This window comes from Sciurus carolinensis, chromosome 13 (assembly GCF_902686445.1).
Source record: "Sciurus carolinensis chromosome 13, mSciCar1.2, whole genome shotgun sequence".
NCBI classification, from domain to species: domain Eukaryota; kingdom Metazoa; phylum Chordata; class Mammalia; order Rodentia; family Sciuridae; genus Sciurus; species Sciurus carolinensis.
This window is the reverse complement of record NC_062225.1, coordinates 41855077-41879163: the sequence shown is the minus strand read 5'-3', so window position 1 is coordinate 41879163 and position 24087 is coordinate 41855077. Positions and strand designations below refer to the sequence as shown.

Here is a 24087-nt window from a genome sequence, read left to right as displayed (position 1 = left end):
ATTTGAAGTTAAAGAGATTATTGAAGAGCAGAAGTGTTTTAGTCAGCTTTTGTGTTGCTGTGACCAAAATATCTGACAAGAACAATTTAGAGAAGGAAATGTTATTTGGGGCTCACAGTTTCAGAGTTCTCAGTTCGTAGACAGCTAACTCCAAGGTGGGGCAGCATTCATGGGGGAAGGGCACACTGGAGGAAATTGCTCAGCTCAGTGGTAGGATTAGGAAACCAAGAGAGAAGCAAGGGGAAGGGGTCACAAGGAATATGCACCCTTTCAGGGCATACCCCCAGTGACTCAATTCCTCCATCTCTGCCCCACCTGCCTAGGGTTACCACCTAGGCAGTTGATTCAAACTAGGATAGACTGTTGAGGTTATAGTTCTCATAATCTAATCATTTTGCCTCTGAACATTCCTGCATTAACATAGGAGCTTTTGGAGGACACCTCATATCAAAACAATAACCAAAAGGAAAACTAGGAGTAGAACTTTGAGAAATGCACACCTTTAATGAACAAATGGAAAAAAGACTCTTGAGAGTGGTCATCTTAGAATGGGTCATAAACAGATTGGAGAAATGGGAAGTACAGAATCAGAGATATATTGACAGTGGTATTGCTTTGTTTCACATGGTGGGTTTAATAGAAAGTTTTCCAGTTTATCTTCATGTAAACTCATTGAGTCAAACAAACTGAAATCTTTTACATCATAAAGTTTGTGACGTTAGCTTTTGTATGAAGTGAAAGGATGCAAACAACTACCTCTGAAGCAAAGTTGAGGGCATGTCTATATAACTTTACCCTCTATAGCTATGAGAACACCATAGAAAAGAATGCTGTGTGCTTAGGTCATGCATATCTCAAAAAAATGGGTCATATGTTTTTGTTGTTGAGTTTTAAAATTGTAAAAATATATTCTTGATATTAAACTCTTACCAAATCTTTGGTAGGTATTTTTTTCCTGGTCAGTAGCCCATTTATTTTCATTATTATTTCCATTATTTCATTCATTCATTCATTATTTATTTATTTATTTATTTTTCATTTTTTAATTTTGAGACACAGTCTTGCTAAGTACTCAGGGCCTCACTAAATTGCCCAGGCTGACTTTGAATTTGTGATTCTCCTGCGTCAGCCTTCTGAGCTGCTGGAATTACAGGCATGTGACACCATGTGTAAGAACAGAGAAACCATTCCGGACATGGGAACTCACATAAGAGGGTTTATTAAACAAACAGAGTGTCTCCTGCAGAATAAGAGAGAAAATGAGAGGAAAAGAGAGAGAACGCACACAAGAGAGAATGTGAAAAGCGAGGAAGAGAGAGAGAGAATGAATGTGAGGAGAAGAGAGAGAGCATGAAAGTGAGAAGAGAGAGAAAATGGCAGGGAGCTATCCTTAAGCAGTTGAATTCTGTGGGTTAACAGAACCAATAACAGAGAAGGATACTTGCAAACTGACTGATGAACCAATAGCTAGCTAGGATGTTCACAGACTGACAGGAAGTTGGAAGGTGGGGAAATGACTGCAGTGGAAAGGGTGGGGAAGCAGCTTTATATTATATTACGCCATGCTTGGTAATTTTTTTCTTTTTGTTGTTGAGGCTTTTGCTGTGAATCTAAGAATCCATTGCCAAATCTGAGTCATGAAGATTTATCCCTGTGTAGCTTAGGTCATTGATCCATTTTGATTTAACTTTTGTTTGTAGAGGGAGGTTGGGTCTGATTAAATTTTCTTATTGATAGATATTTTATATATTTTGTGTGTGTCAGATTCCAGATTTTACATCAGAACCCAGCAACCCATCTAGCTACCTGTAGGTATACAATTAATAATATCCTTCACTTAAGCTAACCAGGTATATCTTCTCCTGGTAGTATACCTCATCCCTTGATACTGTGTTCACTACATTCTCTAGGGAAATGTCATAATCACAAAAGGCATAGAAGAAAGATGGTAGATTTGTATCTTGACATTCTTAGACTTAATTCTTACTTCTGATATTCACTGGCCAAATCATTATACCATTATGTTCACATTCTGTTTTGGGATTTTCGTTCTCATCTAGTAGCTACTTCTACTCAATTTACAATAGTTATGTTACCATTATTTAAATAATTTGAAAATTACTAACATATTTTGTTTTGAGGTATAATACTAACAAAAAACTCCACAGTCTGACCATTGGAACCTCTCAAAGAGGGTGGCTACTCAAGGAGTGTATATAAAAGGTGAGTTGTACAAGTCCAAGTCTCAATTAATTCATGAGAAATTTGCTTTTTTTCAAAGTCAACCAATCCAATTTTTAATGGATCGATTAAAGCATGGGAGGATACTTCTTGCTCTCAGAGATACTTATTTTTCATTATTCTTGTAATCTTTCTGGATATATGCAAATAATATTATATCTTAAAAAATACTATTCAAAAAATCTTGTACAGTTAAAACTTCACAGTAATTTTAAGACAATAAAACCAATATCTTTACCATGTATATTATCACATTATCTACAATATTCTACATATTTTATAGTGACACACATTTATACATACTGCAATTGGAAATAGGAAATATCCTTTTGGTTGCTTATAGTAGGCTGCAAATTTTAAAAGGAGAAGTTCTGAACTTGTGAAGGCAGTATAAGAAAGATCTTTATTTGAAACCTCAAAGTAATCTCTCAAAGTAGATAACCTCAAAGTTATCTACTTTATAAAAAAGAGTCAAGATGTTGCTTTGTTCTGTTTATTTCTTTGAGGGGTAGGAAGGAGGTTAAAAAAAAAGTTTGTTACTTGCTTCAAAGAGCTTTCCCAAAGGAGTGTGTGTGGGGGGATTCATTTTCAATGCACATCCACAAGGATCAATACTATTCTCATAACTTTCACGACAATTTGAATTCAAGGCAATCAATATGTGTAGTATGTTTTTCTGAAATCCAGTGAATTCATTTGGATACATGGGTACTCCTTGTATTCTTGTTCATATATGAAAGGAACTGGCACTTTGGCTTCTAGAAGAAATTTTTTAGAAATCACAAATCCAACTTGTTTTGATTTGGGTCTGGACTAATTACTAAGAAACCATTCAGCAATAATGGCCTCAAACATATAAATATCCTCTGAAACTGCAGTTCATTAAGGGACTGCTGACTCTAAGAACTATGCCACCAGTAAAGGAATGAGGTAAGAATTCTCATTCTGGATACCAAGTTCAAAGCAAAATATCAATAATTTCCTAACTTTTGCAATATCTGTAAATAAAAGCAGATGGAGAGGATAAGATAAAATAATGTTAAGTAAAAAGTGGGTACAGAACTCAGAACTACCTTTTCATTAAATTTGCTACTTTAGTTCAGAAAATGCTCAATAAGAAAAATAACTACTTAAAGCAAAATATTAGTTACATTGTTGCTGTTTAGAACTTGTTGAGAGCAAAAAAATGAATACTGATCAACTTTCCTCACTAAAACTTAATCATTTGTCCTGCAATAGATTATTTTTAAGTTGAACATCTGTGTTATGCCTTGAAAATTCAAAGCAGAAAGGAAAATCACAGAAAACCAGTAACTACATCAGTACATCTACAGAGATGTTTGCTTGTAGTTTTTTTGTATGCAAAACCTTTTTTCCGTACATTACACAGATGCCCTGGCACAGATGCCAGGCACAACCCTGGCAGTAATGAGAACCTGGTTGGTGCACAGAAATTTTACAAATTCTGCAAGTGGAGAACTTATTCTTTCCATATGAATCAAATCTTACTTTTTTTGAAGTCAAAGCTTTATTTTCATTCAGCTTTCTTCCACCACTTTCAGTGGTATTCCTTGCACTGTCTTTCCATGTATCTGGAGTGATAACAGTACTAAGTTTCTTTTCACATTTTTTGCATACGATTCTTCCATCTTCCGTTCCTTCAAACGCCTTTAAAGCAGCAGCAGCTCAAAAACCAAGAACTTTAAGATTTTATAAAATCATACTTATATTTACTATCTTGATGGTAATTAAAAAAATTTTTTTAGTTGTAGATGGACATAATACCTTTGTTTTATTTATTCTTTTTTTTTTTTTTTTTTTTTTTTTTTTTTTTACTGTGGTGCTAAGGATTGAACCCAGTGTCTCATGCAAGCGTTCTACCACCGAGCCACAAAATGGAGTATAACTTCTCATTCTTTTGGTTGTACGTGATGTAGAATTACATTGGTCGTGTAATCATATATACACATAGGGTAATAATGTTGGACTCATTCTACTATCATTTCTTTATGGTAATTTGATCTAACAAGTTGACTTAACTATTATTTATCTTTAGAAGAACATTGGTAATTATTCCACTAAGAATAATTGTGATTTTTTTTCCCTCTTGGTACCAGGGAGAGAATCCAGGGGTGCTTAAACACTGAGCTACATCCCCAGTCCTTTTTATTTTTTATTTTGAGACAGGGTCTCACTAAGTTGCTTAGGGCCTCACTAAATTGCTGAGGCTGACCTTGAACTTGTGATCCTCCTGCCTCAGCCTCCTGAGTCATTGGGATTGCAGGCATGCACCAGCAAGAGCAATCATGATATTATTTTTGATTTGGGTAACATAACCCTACATAAGGATGTTTTCACTCATTTTTTTTTTAATCATGCATGTCATGTTAGGTAAAAGTTACTGACAACATGAGACTACCTCCTTTAGAACTTTTTAAAATTTGTGCATTTCTATGTATCTTTTGGATACACTAAAATTGGTAGTGTCTTTTTGTGACAGAAAAGGACAGCATTGTCTTCAAGTCCCTATGCCTTAATCTAAAAACAGATACTAATAACAACTCCATTAAGTTCCTAATTCTGATTGTTCATATTAGCCTCTTTGGGACATTAAAAAAATAAAACCAGTGGAGTAGAACATATTCTTCACTTTGGAATTGAGACTTAGTTATCTTTCCAAAGTGTTCTGGAAGAATAGAATAGGAACTATCAGCTACCACATAGAGTTTTGCTGCCAAGATGACTTCAGTGATTGTGGTTTTATGTAAGAATTTCTGCAAAGGACAGGTTTTCAGCATGATCACTCTGTCTTTAAGTTTCTTCATAAATCTGTAGTAAGGTATTATTTTTCCCAGTATTGAAGGAAAGTAAATTGTTTTCTGAGAAAGATGATTATCATTTCACTGAACTTTTAAACATCTAAAAATTTTGATGAAAAGTAAATAGCTCTATCAGCTTATCAAAGTTTATCAAAATAATATTGGTAGTAAAACTATTAGATGAATTGTAAGATTTAGTGTTGCAGTTGTCTTTGGTGATTTTCCTTTGAATGCATTCCATTAATGAGATATAGGCAAATGATTTTATCTTTAGTCACTTGTAATAATTCCTGATTCTTCTGTAACTATATGAACATTTAATGAATACTTTGTTTCAGTTATTTAAGAACAAATGACAAAAAAAATGAATGAGTCACTGTGAAAATGTGTTTAAAACTATCTGGAACATAGGGAGGGCATAATAAATATTAGCTATTATTATTTTGAAGGTACTGGTATATTAATTCATAGTTCTTGCCTCTGGGCTGCTTTTCTCTTATTGGTCTTAATAGTAGCATTCTGGTTACCAGAAGTTAGAAGAAATTGGCTTTACCATCCAATTTATGAGATAGGAGAATATGGGTTCATTCTCCAAAGGTATGTACTAGAATTGTTTAACTACCATGTGATCACTTTGTAGTGATTATAAATGGTTATAGATATAAGATTCCTATATATGAGGTATTGCTGTACAGTACCTAAACTAGAAATGCTGATATTACTAGGGAATGTACATTCTGTTTTTTAAAACTGAGTATCCCAATCTGATGGCTACACACATTTGACACAGCTGTCATTTGGTATAATGTTATTAGCCAAAGAGAATAAGACAAAATACATGTATTCATAAAGTTCAAAGACTAACTCTCTCCCTTAAAAACTTTTTATAGGGGCTGGGGCTGTGGCTCAGTGGTAGAGCACTTGCCTCACATGTGCAGGGCACTGGGTTTGATCCTCAGCAACAAGTAAAAATAAATAAATAAAGATATTGTGTCCACCTACAACTAAAAAATAAAAAACTTTTTATAATGAAAATTATAACATGTATTAATCAAACATGTATTAGAGAAAAAAAATCATGTACCCATTACCATGTACCTATTCCTTCTTGCAATTTATTTGCTGAAGGTATTATGTTTGTCCCATAAAGTTTTCTATGTAATGGATTTTGCAGATTGCGTCCCCATAAAGTGTTTCAGCATGTTTCTCTGACTTCTGTGTTTCCCATTAGACTTAGAGAAGTGTCCTTCAGCTTCTCTGTTGAGGTTTGGATGGGAGGTATCCCCCAAAAGCTTATGTGTGAGACAATGGAAGAAGGTTCAGAGGAGAAATGATTGGGTTATAAGAGTCTTAACCCAATCAGTGAATTAATCCCCTTATAGGATTTAACTTAGTGGTAACTGAAATGGTAGGGTGTGGCTGGAGGAGATAGGAATTGAGGCATGGTTTTTGGGTATATATTTGTATCTGGCCAGTGGTGTGTGTCTGTCTGTCTGTCTCTCTCTCTCCCCCTCTTCTTTTTGATCATCATGTGAGCTGCTTCCCTCTACTACTATTTTCTGCCATGATGTTCAGCTTCGCCTTGAACCTGGAAGAATAAAATCAGTTGTCTATGGATTGAGACCTCTGAAACTGTGAACCCCCAAATAAACTTTTCCTCCTTCACAATTGTGTTGGTCAGGTCTTCCACTCGAAGCAGCAAAAAAGCTGACTAAAACATTCTCACTATTGATATTTTGTATTGGATAATTAATTTTTTGTTGTGGATGATATTTTGGTTTGGATATGAGCTGTCTTTCAAAAACTTCAGTGTTGGGCTGGGGAGATAGCTTAGCTGGTAGAGTGCTTGCCTTAGCAAGCACAAGGCCCTGAGTTTGATCCCCAGTACCGCAAAAAAAAAAAAAAAAAAAAAAAAGCTTCAGTGTTAATGCAAGAATGTTCAGAGGTGAACTGATTAGATTATAAGAGGTGAACTTAATCAGTGGATTAATTTATTTGGTGGATTAATAATTTAAATGGACTAACTGGTTGGTAACTATAGGCAGGTAATATGTGACTGGAGGAGGGTCACTGGGGGCATGCCACTGGGGCTTATATTTTTGTCCTTGGTACCTCAGTCTCTCTCTCTCTGCTTCCAGACTGCCAAGACCTGAGCACTTTCTTCTGCCTTGCCCTTCTGCTATGATACTCTGCCTCACAGCTGGCCCAGAGTAATGGAGTCAGGTGAATAATGGATTGAGACCTGCAAAACTATGAGCTCAATAAACTGCCTCCTTTAAGTTGTTCTTGTCAGATATTTTGGTTACAGCAATGAAAAGCTGACTAACTAAGACGGCTTGCCTTATGTATTAGTAGGATGTTTAGCATAAAGTGTCTCTGGTCTCTTAACCACTAGATGGCCAGTTTCACCCCCCCACTACCAGTTAGTGGTAGCAACCAAAAATATCTCTTTACATTGTCAAATGTTCCTTGGGGGCAAAAATTGCCCCTAGTGGAGAACTGCTAATCTAGTAACTTAATCAGATTCAAGTTTAGTTTCTTGGCAAGAATCCATCATATGTGGTTACTATGTTTTCTCTCCTTTCTGAGCATCTCCTCATTTTATCTCCTTTCTCATATGTGTTCTCTTAACATTCTGTATACTTAAAATATTTCCCGAAGCATCATAAGTCTTAGTTTTAACATTTATATGAGTATGCTATATAATAATAACCAGAATACATTAGCTATTTTACTATTTATTTTTGGTCTTAGAAAGAACCAATGTATTTTACAATTTGATAAAAATAAGAAGATACATAGACTTTGTATCTTCTTAAATTTTTTTTCACTTACAGCCTCCCAGTTTTGAGTTTAGGTTTATAGATTATAGATGCAGATGATTCTCCTTGTTTAATGTTAATACCAGTTATTTTCAAAGGATGATACTAGTGATGTTAAATAGGATTCCAAATGGTAGGGAAAATGCAGACTAAGTGTACCTTTAAGGTTTTATAAACATTCTGTCAGTTCTTCATCTTCTGTCCATGTTGGCCAATGCCTTACTATTCTCATCTCTCTTGGCAGTTGACCTTGGTCTTCGTACCACTTAACCGTTTTCATTTTTTATTGCATGAGAACTTGCTTGTTCCAGTAAGAAAGGATTACATGCCATTTGTTACTTTATTTGTCTACATTTGCTCCCCCCAAGATTGATCCCAGGGCCCTGTACATACTGGGCAAGTGCTCTACTACTGAGCTACATCCCCAGCCTTTGTTTTTAAATTCTATTTTGAGATAGGACCTCCTTAAATATCCCATGTTTTCCTCTTTCTTGCAGTCCTCCTCCTACCTCAGCCTCTAACTAGCTGGAATTACAAGTGTGTGCCAGCAACTTGGCCTCCTTTTGCCTTTATTTTCTTTTTAGGCTATCTGTGCTGTCTGACCAACTTATCAATGCTGGCTTAAAAAGTGGTTGCCTTAACTTTTGGCTTCTTTCTTTTTTTTTTTTTTTGGTACCAGGGATTGAATGCAGGGGAACTTAACCACTGAGCTACATTCCTAACCCTTTTAATTTTTTGAAACAGGGTCTTGCTAAATTGCGTAGGGCCTCACTAAGTTGAGAGGCTGGCCTTGAACTTGCAGTCATCCTGCCTCAACCTCTTGAGTTGCTGGGATAAGAGGCATGTGCCACCATGCTTTGCTTCTTTGTTTATTTCTGTTTGTAAACCCTTACTATTGTTAGACATAATCAACCCTGATTCTAGTGAACTAGGCCTACTTATGACATAAAACAAAATGTAATTAAATTAGAAATAGATGCTACTGTTTTTTTCTACACTTTAAAAATTTGTTCTTTTTAGATATACATGACAGTGTATTTTGACACATTATACATACATGGAGTATAACATTCTAATTGGAATCCCATTCTTGTGGTTGTACATGATGTTATGAACATATTCATATATGAGCATAGGAAAGTTATGTCTGATTCATTCTACTGAAATGCTGTTGTGTTTAATGAGTATTTTTCTTTTTTAATCAGATTTACTTAGAAACCCAAATCTTTTTAAGTACTCTAATCTGTTACTAAAGATTATAGTTTTTTCATCCCATTGGTTTACTCTATTGAAGCAGATTAAGAAGCATAGTATTCATTGGTGGTTAGAAACTAAAAATCTTACTTCTCTGTACATACGCTTTTCCAGTGAAGATTGTTGATGATTAAAAATGTACTAACTCATATCTCTTTTTATTTTATATTAACCCAAAGAGTCAGGGTATCATCTTTCACAGGGCTTATCTTTTCTCTGGGGGCTTGTTGCTATTTATGTTGAACTAAATTTTGTTGATTACTTACTTTCATGATGTCATGTTTGCACTGAACTTTATTAAAAAGGCTGTCATTTTGTGATAATTGACTTTTAAAATAAAAATTATTTTTCATTGTCAGGAACAGTTGGAATATGATCTCTGATAAATCATAGGGGAACACAAGTAGATAAATTAAAAGTACTTGGAAAAATATTGTGCCTGAAAATTGGCTTAGCATATTTATGAATTTGACTGTTAAGTTACTCTGCTTGGTTGAGTTGGATGTCATATCCTTTCTTTCCTTCAAACAGAAAATATAATCTTCACATTCTCTTGAGGAAACTATTCCTAGCTTGTATATTATTTAAATTGTATAACTTGTGAAATCACAGGGACACACATAAAAGAATAGATTTTATTCAGAAGTGTAACTGTTTTTTTTTTTTTTTTTTTTTTTTTTTTTTTTTTGCGGTGCTAGAGATCGAACCCAACTGTTCCAGTCTTAAAGAGAACTAACCTTTTATGTGATCGTCAGAATGACTTCTCTTTGAGAAGTTGATTAGCAAACTTGACTCAAAGATAGTATGTGAGAATAGCACAGTGTCCTTAGGTGGTACTGGCTGGTTTTCTAGCTCTTTCACAGCATATTCCTTTTAAATATCAGGGAAAGTAGGCCAAGTACCTGTAATCCCTGGGACTTGGGAAGCTGAGTTTGGGAAGCGAAATCCTGTCTCAAAATAAAAAGGACTGGGGATGGAAAGATGTAGGTCAGTGAAATGTGCCCCTGGGTTCAATCTCTAGGATAGATAGGTAATTAGGGAACATCAGGTGCTCTTTGCAGCAAATACAGTTTAAAAAAAATTTTTATGTTATTGGTTCTTCTTAGTTACAAACGACAGTAGAATCCATTTCGATAAAATTATGCAACATAGGATATATCTTATTCTAATTAGAACCCCATTCTCCAGGTGGGTGTGACAGTGGGATCACACATATTTAATATGTACACATATTTTAATATGTGTACACAGGAAAATTATGTTAGATTTATTCTACTGTCTTAGCAATGACAATTTTTTAGCATAGCTGTCCAGTTTCTGGTTGGTAGTTAGGGGAAATAAAGCACAGTCCTATCTGATGCAGAAATGTATCTACCTATGGATATATCAGGTAATAATTTCTATCTTCTGAAAGTTAGCAAAACAATAACTGACAAGAATGTTCCTTTTCCTTATTTAAAACAACTTCTACTAAACAAAAAGTTCTTAGAACTAGGAATCCTCATAGGAATTATAAAACTTTTAGTTGGTTAGGTATTTTCTTACACAAAAGCAGGTCCTTTATTGCTCAAAAGCCCTCATGGAAAAAGTTTATATAAGTAGCATTTCCATAATAATTATAATAATATGCACTTGTTGCAAGTACCTCTTTTGAGCCAGTTCTTAAAACAATCATTTCAAGATAAATAAATGAAGACAGAAGTTCAGAGATGTTAAGCAATGTATCCAAAGTCATATGTTTTAGTAGTAGGGCTAGAGAGTTGAATGCATTCTCTCTGAACTTAAAACTCATCTTTTCCACTAACCATGCTCTTTCTCAGTGGAAGATCATTTATGAAATGTTACCTCTTACTTTCCATATACTTTTGAAATATATTTCGAAGTCATATATTCCTTTTAAAGCAATTTATATCAAGTGAATACTACTTTTATGGTTTATAGGTAAATTTCATGATGTCTGTAAAAATTAAAATTCAGAAGATAAAATATTTTAGGAAGAAAATTAAGGTTGAAGTCTTACAATTATATATTGCCAAGATTGATTTGATGGGGGAGTTGTATACCTGATCAGCTTACTTTTCATTTTTGTGATATTCTTTAGTACAAGAATTTTCCTTGATTGTTGATCACCATTTTTCTCTTCACACTGCTATATTTACCCTCAAAACATTATGGGCATCTTTTTGGTCCACGACAACAGAAATTGCTCTTCCATGACTAATGTAGGGACAAAGTATTACATTTTAGTCAGTAGGTACATCATCTAACAGGATATGCTTTAACCTGAAACTTTCTTTTATTCATGTCTTTAGTTTATTTGAAATGAATCCATTTCTACCTCTGGATTAAAAATGCCAGATCTTGTTTTTTTTTTTCCTGTGAAAAATACTTCTAGATTTCTTTGCTTGATAAATTACATTTGTGAAGTTTATTTTTTTTTCTTTCCTTCCCCTTTAGTAATATCCCTTTGCCAGCTCTATTACAAAGGGGGTAGAGTAATTACTGAATTGTTTTGTGTATTTTGTATGCTGGCACTCGGGTAAAACAATTCCAAGTGTAAATACCCTTTGATATATATGAACTGTCAGGCTGGTTAATGCTTCTACCTCCAAAGGTATTTACCAGAAATTGAAATAACCTTTCTATTTTTAAGACCAAAGAATACTCTAAAACTGTTGTTCTATGAAGCTTTAGATACTTGAGAAGGTTAAAGTAATGAACACTGAGTATGCAGTCTTTCATCTGCTAAATACACATTGTTTTATTCAAAAATGCCAAACTCTATCATCATCTTGAGATTTGTCTGAGTCAGAGCTTTTGGAAATACCAGCTCAGCCAGTAATACTGGATGTAGCTTTGGGCAAAGTAAATAGTGTGTGTCTTGGACAATTGGAGGTTAAGTAAGAAACTTGAGTTCACTACCTTATTTCACATTTGTTAACTGCACTCCCTTCATCTCTTTATGTTTTTATTTTTTAATACTTATTCTGTTTGGAATCATTTTTCAGTCTCACAAGGAAGGAGGAAAGATTTAAAAATTTTAAAATTCCCATTTAGGGGTATCCCTTAGGCAGAAAGTATGTCCTAATTGTTCTGTCCTTGCTTAAAATTGAATTACTTGAACTTTACTTCTGGAAGTTAGGCCTATTAAATCTATTGATCAAATATTTGGAAACAGTGGCAGAGATAGACTTATCTGTAGTTTTCTCCTGCCTACACATGTACAAGCTGTTAAATTCAGGATGTCTTGAGGTTTGAAATAGAATGAACTTGAAATAAAGATAGAAGGTGAAAGAGGACTGGTGGTGTAGCTTAGTGGTAGTCGTTTGCCTAGATTGCACAACGCCCTGGGTTTAATCCTCAACACAGAAAGAGAGAGAGAGAGAAGGTAAAGGAATATTATTATTCTTCATGTGAATTCCAAGGAAGGAAGCACAAGTGCTTGTTCTGGGAAACAACCTAACCAGTTCCTTTTCATCTTTTATGTCTCAAATGTCTTTTGACAGTGGAGATTTTTTTCCTTGACTACTCTGTCTGAGTGAATTTCCCATATTATACTATTTTCCATAATTCCTCCCTTTTCCTCTTTATCAGGCCTGTCACATTTGTAGTTTCTCATACCTGCTTGTACCTGCCTCATCAGACTTTGAGGACCATGAAAATAGGAATTGTGCTATTCTTACTTCTTTTTGAATTGCACTATCAGGAATAGTGGTACCAAATACAAACTTAATACATTAACAAGCAAATGGTTATTGTTATGAGAAACTAGTAATTCTTAGTGAAGACTTGCCTGACTCAACTCTCCAGAATTTTAGTTCCCTAAACTAATGACTCTCCTTTAAAATCTTGTGAACTATCTTGACCTAAGTAGAGGTTGAAAGAAGAATATTAATCATGAATATAAAGAAAGTTAACTGGAAGGAGGATCCTATGTAAATTTATGAAGTGGGTGATAATTTGTCTATTTTTTTTTTTGGTACTGGAATTGAACCCAGGGCCCCTTAACCACCAAGTCACACCCTCATCCTTTTTATATTTTATTTTGAGACCCCTAAGTTGCTTAGGACCTTGCTAAGTTACTGAGGCTAGCTTTGAACTCTGCTCTGAGATCCTCCTACTGCAGCCTCTCAAGCTGCTGAAATTACATGCATGTACCTGGCAATAATTTGCTTTTTTTTTTTTTTTTTTTTTTTACAATTTATTAACTTATTTATTTTGATTTATTGTAAACACATGGGGTACAACTTGTTTCTCTGGTTGTACATGAAGTAGAGTCATACCATTTGTGTAATCATACCTGTACATAGGGTAATGATGTTTGTCTCATTCTGTTATTTTTTCCTTCCCCCCACCCCTCCCACCCCTCTTTTTCCTCTATACAATCTTATCCTTCCTCCATTCTTGCTTCCCTCCCACCTCCCATTATGTATAATCATCCACTTATCAGAGAGATCATTTGTTCTTTGGTTTTTTGGGGTTGGCTTATCTTACTTAGCATGATCTTCTCCAACTTCATTCATTTGCCTGTAAATGCCATAATTTTATTCTTCTTTATGGCTGAGTAATATTCCATTGTGTATATATACCACGATTTCTTTATCCATTCATCTATTGAAGGGCATGTAGGTTGGTTCCACAATCTAGCTATTGTGAATTGAGCAGCTATGAACATTGATGTGGCTGCATCACTGTAGTATGCTGATTTTATTTGATACATGGGAACATTAAATCATTTATTTCTAAATTTATTGAGCTAGGGTTTTTTTTGGCATGTTTATTTTTTTCTATTTCTTACAGGTTAGGCTCTGTATCAGCTTTTTCTCAATGCTAATTTGTGTGATTTGTAAGAGGTATAGGTATATAGGTTTTCTTGTAGTAACTAGCAGAATATATATATTTGTGTGTGTGGATAGAAATGGGAAAAATATAATAATTACATGAATGACCTGTTGGCTCAGAATCCCAAAGGTGAGTACTTTGAACTGAGGGAAATTGGAAAACCCTCAGCACCAAGGTCTTTTTTTTTTTTTTTTACCTTCTCCCATCTTCCTGTCTTCCACCTCATCAGAATTCCTCTTTGTCAAGGTATGTCATGAAATCTAGACTCCCTCTCCTTTGAAACAAACTGTTAAAAATCTAGAAAAGGTCACTGTTGGCTTTCTCCCCTTTTGGTATTCATTCCATAGAGGTCCTCTATGTTCCTGGAGGAAGAAGTGCTCACACAGAGGCCAGAAAGAATCTTAACAGATGGGCTTTGCTGGGTTTCCCCATTCTCCATTTTCATTACATCATATTCTTTTGTCCTATCATATTTCCACATGGTTTATACATTCTTCTTCAGCGTAAACATAAAAATAGTCTTCCCTGGGTTGTGTTGTAAAACTTGAGATTAAATAAATTTTTGACACTTTTTTCTTGTTAACCTGTCTTTTGTTACAGGAGTGTTGGCTAAGATCCTTACTGTGAGTGAAAAAAATTCTCACACCTTTTTGCCCCTACAGATTCTTTTGGGGATATACTACTGGTATTTAGTGGTAGAGGCCAAGAATGCTGCTAAATCACCTATGATGCACAGAAAAGACCCATAACAAAGAATTACCCAACTTAAAATGTCAATATTGCTAAGGTTCAGAAACCCTGCCCTAGGTGGGCATTTCAAGTAACTGAAAAGTCAAAGTTGTTGATTAGGCCTTGATAAGATAGAGAGACAGGGTGTACTTGGGTATTCCAGTATTGTAGTATCATTCCACCCTATGGTTTTAGTGTTTCCTCATTAATGGATTTCAGACTTCTTAAGAGTGTCTGGCATACTCAGAATCTGGTTTTGGCCCATTTCAGTGGATGTGGTTTAATGTGATAGGGGTTGGTGTACCTCTTGAAGTTTCAACTACCTTCCAGTTGTTGCAAGATGGGGAACCAAGCCACAAAGCTATAAAGAAATTTACAGATTTTTAGAGTAAATTACCCTTTATTCTGTTTTTCATGTAGCTTATTTATCTTATAACCTACTCAGGTTCAGTATATCTTGTGATAGACTTCTAGATTGATAAGCAGTTAACTTATGCTCTGCAAGTTTTTTCATGTGTGCATCTTGTCAATCTAAAATGTCAGTAACTTATGACAGACTTTCTTCTACTCATCCTTGGTCTTTGTTTTCATGACACTTTAATCTTTCAAGCCTCTTGATTGATAGTTTCTGGGCTGAGGCTCTAGCTCTAGAATAGAGCATGTGTTTTGCATGAGTAAAACTCTGGGTTCAATCCCCAGTGCCTTGAAAAACAAAACAAAAAAAAAGACAAATTTTGAAAACAATTTTGTTATACTCCATTGGTTGGTTAGTCCTCTTCTACTGTTGATAATAATTGTCTTACAGAGTTCCTTAGGTGTGAATCTTTCAGAAATGAATTTTTAATCTTTTAATCATTATATCATAATTGGTTCCATTTGGGCCTCCTGCAGTTTACTGAAAGCAACACTGTAAGTAGTCCAAAGGTTTTAACAGCCATATGATCAGTAAAGCATGCTAATGGTTTCGTAAGCTCATATACTCTGTCAGGTTATCAATGTGATTAGGCTCCATAGCAACTATTAACATTCTGTAAATATGCCAAAGACTTAGTACATTTACTTAGCTGAGTTCAATTTTTATACAAAAAATCCTGCAGACAAATAGTACTAAAAAGTTCCTCATCTATTTTTTTCAGAAAATGTATCACCTAAAATATGCCTCAGTTGGATGACTCTGCATCTTACTCAGAAGAGGTCTCTGAACCATTCTGTTTTTCCTTATCTACTGTATCAGTTAACTTCAGTAACAAGTAACAGAGATCCAAATTAAAGGCTTTAAAAAGATAGAAGTGTGGGGTAGGGTGTAGCTCAGTGGTTGAGCACCTGACTAGCATGCCCTGGGTTTGAGTCCCAGCATGGCGGCGGCGGGGGGGGGGGGGGGGTGTGGAAAAAAAGGAGGAGAAGAAGCAGGAGGAGCAGGAGCAGGAGTGTTGTTTGTTGATTTGGTTTTTAATAAAAGTTCAGTGATAGGCACTGTTCCATGTAATCTTCAGAGCACCAAGCTTTTTCATCAGATTACTTCACTGTCCCTTGGGTATAATCCCTTTACCTCATGGCCCAAGGGACTATCATATTCACATCTAAGGTAATGGATGCAGAAGCTACTCATAGGTCTTGCACTTATATTCCCGTTGATTAGATTTTAGTTATGTGGTCATGTATAACTTTAGTGGAGGGAGGGAAATGTTTTATTCTGGGTGGCTGCCTGTCCAATTTATTACTATAGAAGAGGGAAAGATGGATATTGGAACAGATTGTTTACTGTTTCATCTGCTGTCATTGAGTAGAATAGATTAGTAGAATAGATTTCAATGGTTTTATGTCAGTTTTAACTTAGTGTCTTTAGGATATTATTGATAATAACTTTAGACTAAAAGCAGGGGAAAAATAAACCTGATATGAGCTCTGCATCAGCATATTTACATAATCTGTTATCCTTTTGAGTTTCTTTTTTTAAATTTTTTTAGTTGTTGATGGACATTTTATTTAATTAATTTATATATATGCAGTGCTGAGAATCCAACCCATGCCTCACGCATGCTAGGAAAGTACTCTACTACTGAGCCACAACCCCACCATCCTTTTGAGTTTCTGTACATCACTAGAGACTACTTTCTCTCTTAACATAGTTTATCATTTGGATCAAAGAGTCAGCTGACTAGTTGTTATGTTTATGAAAGATCCTTCCAGTCTTCAGAGTCCTGGTCATAAAACCTAGGCTGAAGAAGAAGTATCATTCTCAATATCTTTTGATGCATAGCTTACCTCCTTAGAAAGATAAGGTTGTTATCTCACCTCCTGAATACATGAGAATATTAAAAGATTAGTCACAAAATAATGAGAAGAAGATGAATGTGGGAGCACTCAGAGGCAAAAAATGACAGAAATAGAGTATTGATTTTAAAAAAAGTTCCCCTGGTAATACAAGACAGAATATAGAAACAGAACATAGAACCTAAGAAGCTGGGATCCCTAGAAAAGAAATGAAGGCCAAGATCAGCTAATGGGCAATAATTTTCCCCTATATTTTAGGAGATAGTATATATAGAGAGGTAGGTGTGTGTGTGTGTGTGTGTATTTGGTATCAGATTTTTATCAATAAGGTTTTGTGCAATGAAACAAAATGGGATGATGCTTCTGTCTTTCCCAGTGAATGAGAGAAAACATTGTTAATTCTCAACTTTTAATGTTCAGTCAGCGTGCAGTTTTGAAGCTAATGAACTGAGTTTGAGGTTGGGAGAATGAGGAAAGAGTAGAAAGGGCCAACTCCTCCTGAATTGTCCAAATGAGCACAGTGAATTCCTGTGGAATTGATCGGCCTCAGCAGTAGGATTTCAGGGATGACTGAAATGATTGAATTGGTCATAATGCCAGTGTCTAACAGGATATCTGAAAACATACTTGACTGAATTCCAAGAAAGAACAGGTCTGTTCGTGGATATCACACTGATGTCACACCCTTTACCTCAGAGAAGAGGGCCTTTTGTGCATGAGTTATTTGCATATTTTTAGTGTACATAAAGTATTTACATATAATTATATATTTTTTTCTATCTAAAAATGAAGCCTGGAAAACCAAGAATTTAGTTTCCTTTATTAAACTAGGCGTTTTAGGACCTTTTTTATTGTGCAACACTTTCAGTTTTCTCAAAGCACGTTACAAAAAAACTTGTATATGAAATTCAAAAGAATTTAACTTACCTAAGAAAATAATGGAGTTGTTATAGAAAAAAATTGAAATGAAATACATTATAAATATAAAATAACTACAAGAAACTTAGTGGACATGTTAGCAAAATATTAAAAAACAATGTTATGTATTATTATAAATTGGGTAGAAAAATGTAAACCAAGTTAAGTCTATGAACCACACACTTTTCAAGTGTCTACTTTTGGCTGCCTGTCTTAATTTTTTTAAAGTAATTTCCCTGCTACATTTTATTATGAAAATTTTTAAACAGAAAAGTTGAAAGACTTCTACTGCAACAGCTCTGTACCCAGCACATATATGCTACAATTGTTACCATTTTGTTCTTTTTGCTTTGTTCTATTCATCCATCCATCTATCCATCTTTTTTTTTTATTTTGAAAGTAATTTGCAGGCATCATTATACTTCTCCCCTTAACTCTTTTGTAACACTTCATAACTAAATTTGTTTATCATTTTTAAGGTAACTTTGGCATATAATAAAGTGCTGAAATCTGAAGTGTGTCTTTTTATGAGTTTTGAAAAGTGAATACACTGTGTAATTAAATTCCCTATCAAGAAAACAGAACATTTCTATCACCCTTCAAAGTTCTCACCTGCCTCTTCCCAGATAATCCTAGCCTCTCAAAGCAATCACTGTTATAACTTCTAAAAAAAAAAAAAAAACCAAAACAAAACATAGATTAGCTTGCCTAAAGTAGAACTTAATTTAAATGAAATCAGAGTATGTATTCTTTTGTAAAAGACTGACCTCAGTCAGCATATTTTAGAGATTCATCCTTATTGTTGCATTTATTAGTCTATTAATCTCTCATCCATAAAGAATACATTCCAAGACCACAGTGGATGCCTGAAACCATGTATAATATCAAACCATATATATACTGTGTTTTCTCTATACATGTATACCTGTGATCTAGTTTTTTAAATTAGGTACAGTAAGAGATAACCAACAATAACTAATAATAAAATAGAACAGTTATAATAATATTCTGTAATAAAACTATCATCATCACTACTCTTTCACTTTAGGGCCAGTATTTAATTAAAATAAGGGTTATCGAAGGTGGGAACTATAATACTGAAATAGTTGATCTGATGACCAAGATGATTACTTAGTAGTGACTAAGCACTGGATGCAGCATGGATATGATGAACAAAAGCATGCTTTATGTTCCTCCTGGATAGGAGCGAGTCAATGGGAAGAGATTTCATCATGTTCCTCAGAAGTGTATGCAATTTAAAACTTAGGAATTGCTTATTTCTGGAATTTCTATATTTTTGGATGTATACTACTTCTACCTCATTCCTCTTCTTTTTTGCGTGCATGTACATAGGTGTGTATGTGTGTGTTTTGTTGGGAAATCGAACCTAGGGCCTTGCACATGCTAACGCACTGCCCTTCTTTTCCTTAGACACTCCAATTATACATATTAAAGTTTTTAATATTGTCTCATGTTTCTTAGGCCTTTTTTATTTTTAATCTTTTTTCTCTGTTTAAACTGAATAATTTCTTTCTATCTGTCTTTTGAGTTCATTAACTTTTCTGTCATCCATAATCTGCTGTTTTGCCCATTTAGTAAATTTTTTGCTTGAAATATTTTTTCAATTCTAGAATATTGATTTAATTATTTTAGTGTTAACATAACTGAGTTTCCTACCTGTGCATTCATTTCAAACACATTTTTCTTCACAAATTTAAGCATATAACTATCCTTAGCTTTTATCTACTAATTATAATATCTAGGTAATTTCAAATTTGATCTCTATCCTTTGTCTTTTGTGTATGTGTGTCATTTTCCTGTTTCTTCATATGTCTAATAATTGTATATACTAGACATTGTGATGATATCTATATATTATGAATTGTGTTATATTCTTAGCATGATGATGATGATGTGTGTATGTGTTTGCACTTTGTGAGTCGTGTGTGTTGTGTGTGTTGATTTTGAACATGATACCAAACTCGGTTTCCCCTACAGTGGGTAACTGCTGAAATTTCTGTTCATGTCATAGCTTTATCTAGACTTCTTAGAATCTGTCCTACACATTTAGAGGTTACCTATCAGCCAGAAATCTCAGTAAAATTTATATGCAAAGTGTGTATTTCTTTTCCATTATTGTCTTTCTTTAAAGGACTTTCCTTCAATTTCTGTCTGGTATAATATCCTCAAATTCTGTCATCTTGATTCCCTACATAAGCCAATAAGCCTGCAGATATCTGCCTGAGTTTTAGTTGCCAACCCAGCACTCACTGGAGCCTGCTCTTGGCAGAAATCTGTTGAAAAATTTTAAAAGAGAACATGGGATGAAGCAGTAAATTCTCCTAGCCAAATGCCATTTTAGGTGTTAACTACCTGGCACTTTTTGTCTTGTGCCATTTTTAGTTCTTACAGATAGTTTTTGTTCTGGTTGTTTGATTGTATCTAGTTTCTGTAATTCTTCTTTGTAGGCTGGTAGATTAAACACACTACTTAACAATTTTCTTTGGTCAAATTTTAAAAACCACCTAAAGTCTGGAGGTGGTAATAAATGCCTACAATCCCAGTGACTCAGGAGACTGACTCAGGAAGATGCCAAGTTCCAGCCAGCCTCAACAATTTAGCAAGACCCTCTTTCAAAATAAAAAATAAACAAGTCTACGGATATAACTCAGTGGTAAGGTACCCCTGGATTCAGTCCTCTCTACCACCAAAAGAAAAAACAAGCAAAAAGCCCACCTGACAGGAATGGTGGCACATACCTGTAATCTGAGTGACTTGGGAGACTGAGGCAGGAGGATTGCAAGTTTGAGACCAGCCTCAGAGAACCCCTAAGCAACTGAGCAAGACCCTCTCTCAAAGTAAAAAATTTTAAAAAAGACTGGGGATGTAGCTGAGTGGTAAAGCACCCCTGGGTTTAGTTCCTAGTACCAAAAACTAAAAAAATAAAAATGTACCTTAAGGTGTTTTTCAAAAAGAGAATAGGAAAGAATGACTCAAGTATTGACTTGGGATTCTTCTCTTCGGCTATTTTGGATATAGATATTATTGGTATTCTATATCCATTATTGAAAATTAGAAATAAGATAGCAGCGTGATAACAGAATAACTTGATTGTAGGTTTAAGAGACCTAAACTGTAGTCCCAGCTCTTATATTAACCAAATGTTTTCTGTGATTCCAAGGTTTTGTTTCCATTTAAAGTTTTGGAAGCAAAAGACTCTGTTCATTTATACTGCCAAGATTTTGCATTATCTCCTTATGGCTTTACATAGATAGACCTAGTATTATGGAGGATTGTTAAAAAACGTTAGGGGGCTGGCGTTGTAGCTCAATGGTAGAGTGCTTGTATGTGTGAGGCACTGGGGTCTATCTTCAGTCCCATATAAAAATAAATAAATAAAATAAAGGTATTAAAAAATGTTAGATGCGAGATGAAAGAGCAAATGCAGGCATTGAATGATGAGATGAAAGAGCAAATGCAGGCATTGAATGATCGCACCAATCGACAGTTAAAAGAGCAAATACAGGAAGCAAAAGATCATTTCAATAAAGAGTTAGAGATGTTGAAAAAAAACCAAACAGAAATCCTTGAAATGAAGGAAACAATAAATCAAATTAAGAACTCCATAGAAAGCATAACCAATAGGATAGAACACCTGGAAGACAGAACCTCAGATACTGAAGACAAAATATTTAACCTTGAAAACAAAGTTGAACAAACAGAGAAGATGGTAAGAAATCATGAACAGAATCTACAAGAACTATGGGATATCATGAAAAGGCCAAATTTGAGAATTATTGGGATTGAGGAAGGCTTAGAGAAACAAACCAAAGGAAGAACAATCTATTCAATGAAATAATATCAGAAAATTTCCCAAATCTGAAGAATGAAATGGAAAATCAAGCTCAAGAGGCTTATAGGACTCCAAATACACAAAATTACAACAGACCCACACCAAGGCACATTATAATGAAAATACCTAACATACAAAATAAAGACAGAATTTTAAAGACTGTGAGAGAAAAGAACCAAATTACATTCAGGGGAAAACCAATACGGATATCAGCAGATTTTTCAATCCAGACTCTAAAAGCTAGAAGAGCCTGGAACAACATTTTTCAAGCTCTGAAAGAAAATGGATGCCAACCAAGAATCTTATACCCAGCAAAACTTACCTTCAAATTTGACGATGAAATAAAATCATTCCATGATAAACAAAAGCTAAAAGAATTTACAAAAAGAAAGCCAGCATTACAGAACATTCTCAGCAAAATATTCCATGAGGAAGAGATAAAAAACAAAGAAGCAAATCGGCAAAGGGAGGAATTCTCCTAAAGGAACTGTCAAATAAAGGAGGAACCAAGTTGTGTCAAAAAAATAAATAAATAAATAAAGTTTAAAAAATGAACCAAATGACCGGGAATACAAATCATATCTCAATAATAACCCTGAATGTTAATGACCTGAATTCATCAATCAAAAGACATAGACTGGCAGATTGGATTAAAAAGAAAGATCCAACAATATGTTGCCCGCAAGAGACTCACCTCATAGAAAGAGATACCCATAGACTAAAGGTGAAAGGATGGGGAAAAACATACCATGCACATGGACTCAGCAAAAAAGCTGGACTATCCATCCTCATTTCAGATAATGTGGACTTCAAGCCAATGTTAGACGGGATAAAGAAGGACATTTCATACTGCTTAAGGGAAGCATAAATCAGCAACATATAACAATCATAAACATCTATGCCCCAAACAGTGGCTCATCCATGTATGTCAAACAAATCCTTCTCAATTTTAGAAACCAAATAGACCATAACACAATAATACTAGGTGATTTTAACACACCTCTCTCACCACTGGACAGATCTTCCAAACAAAAATTGAACAAAGAAACCATAGATCTCAATAACACAATCAATAATTTAGACTTAACAGACATTTATAGAATATACCATCCAACCAAGAGCGAATACACTTTCTTCTCAGCAACACATGGATCCTTCTCTAAAATAGATCATATATTATGCCACAAAGCTAATGTTAGCAAATACAAGAAGATAGAGACACTACCTTGTATTCTATCAGATCATAATGGATTGAAATTAGAAATAAATGAAAGAGTAAAAAACAGAAACTACTCCAACACCTGGAGATTGAACAATATGCTATTATATGATGAATGGATAACAGAAGATATTAGGAAGGAAATTAAAAAATTCTTAGAGGTAAATGAGAACAAAGAAACATCATATCAAAATCTCTGGGACACTATGAAAGCAGTACTTAGAGGAAAATTTATTTCATGGAGCGCATTTAATAAAAGAAGTAAAACTCAACAAATAAATGACCTAACACTACAGCTCAAAGCCCTAGAAAAAGAACAGACCAACACCAAAAGTAGTAGAAGACAGGAAATAGTTAAACTCAGAGCTGAAATCAACGAAATTGAAACAAAAGAAACAATACAAAAAATTGACAAAATAAATAGTTGGTTCTTTGAAAAAATAACAAAATTGATAAACCTTTAGCCACACTAACAAAGAGAAGACGAGAGAAAACCCAAATTACTAAAATTGGGAATGAACAAGGAAATATCACAACAGACACGATTGAAATACAAAACATAATTAGAAGCTATTTTGAAAATCTATACTCCAACAAAATAGAAAATTTCGAAGACATCAACAAGTTTCTAGAGACATATGAAATGCCTAAACTGAACGAGGAGGACATACACAATTTAAATAGACCAATTTCAAGTAATGAAATAGAAGAAGTCATCAAAAGCCTACCAACAAAGAAAAGTCCAGGACCAGATGGGTTCTCAGCCAAGTTCTACAAAACCTTTAAAGAAGAGCTCATTCCAGTACTTCTCAAAGTATTCCATAAAATAGAAGAGGAGAGAACCCTCCCAAACTCATTCTATGAAGCCAATATTACCCTGATACCTAAACCAGACAGAGACACATCAAGGAAAGAAAATTTCAGACCAATATCCTTAATGAACATCGACGCAAAAATTCTCAACAAAATTTTAGCAAATCGCATACAAAAACATATTAAAAAGATAGTTCACCATGATCAAGTGGGTTTCATCCCAGGGATGCAAGGTTGGTTCAACATCAGGAAATCAATAAATGTAATTCACCATATCAATAGACTTAAAGTCAAGAATCACAT

General features: G+C 34.5%; 1 protein-coding gene and 1 pseudogene across 3 annotated transcripts in view; one reads left to right on the top strand and one right to left on the bottom strand.

The window, feature by feature from the left end:
* The window catches only part of Commd1 (copper metabolism domain containing 1), a 143542-nt gene that overhangs the window by 68319 nt on the left and 51136 nt on the right, over positions 1-24087 (top strand). The window lies entirely within an intron of this gene.
* Positions 3570-5039, bottom strand: LOC124963485 (cysteine-rich PDZ-binding protein-like; annotated as a pseudogene).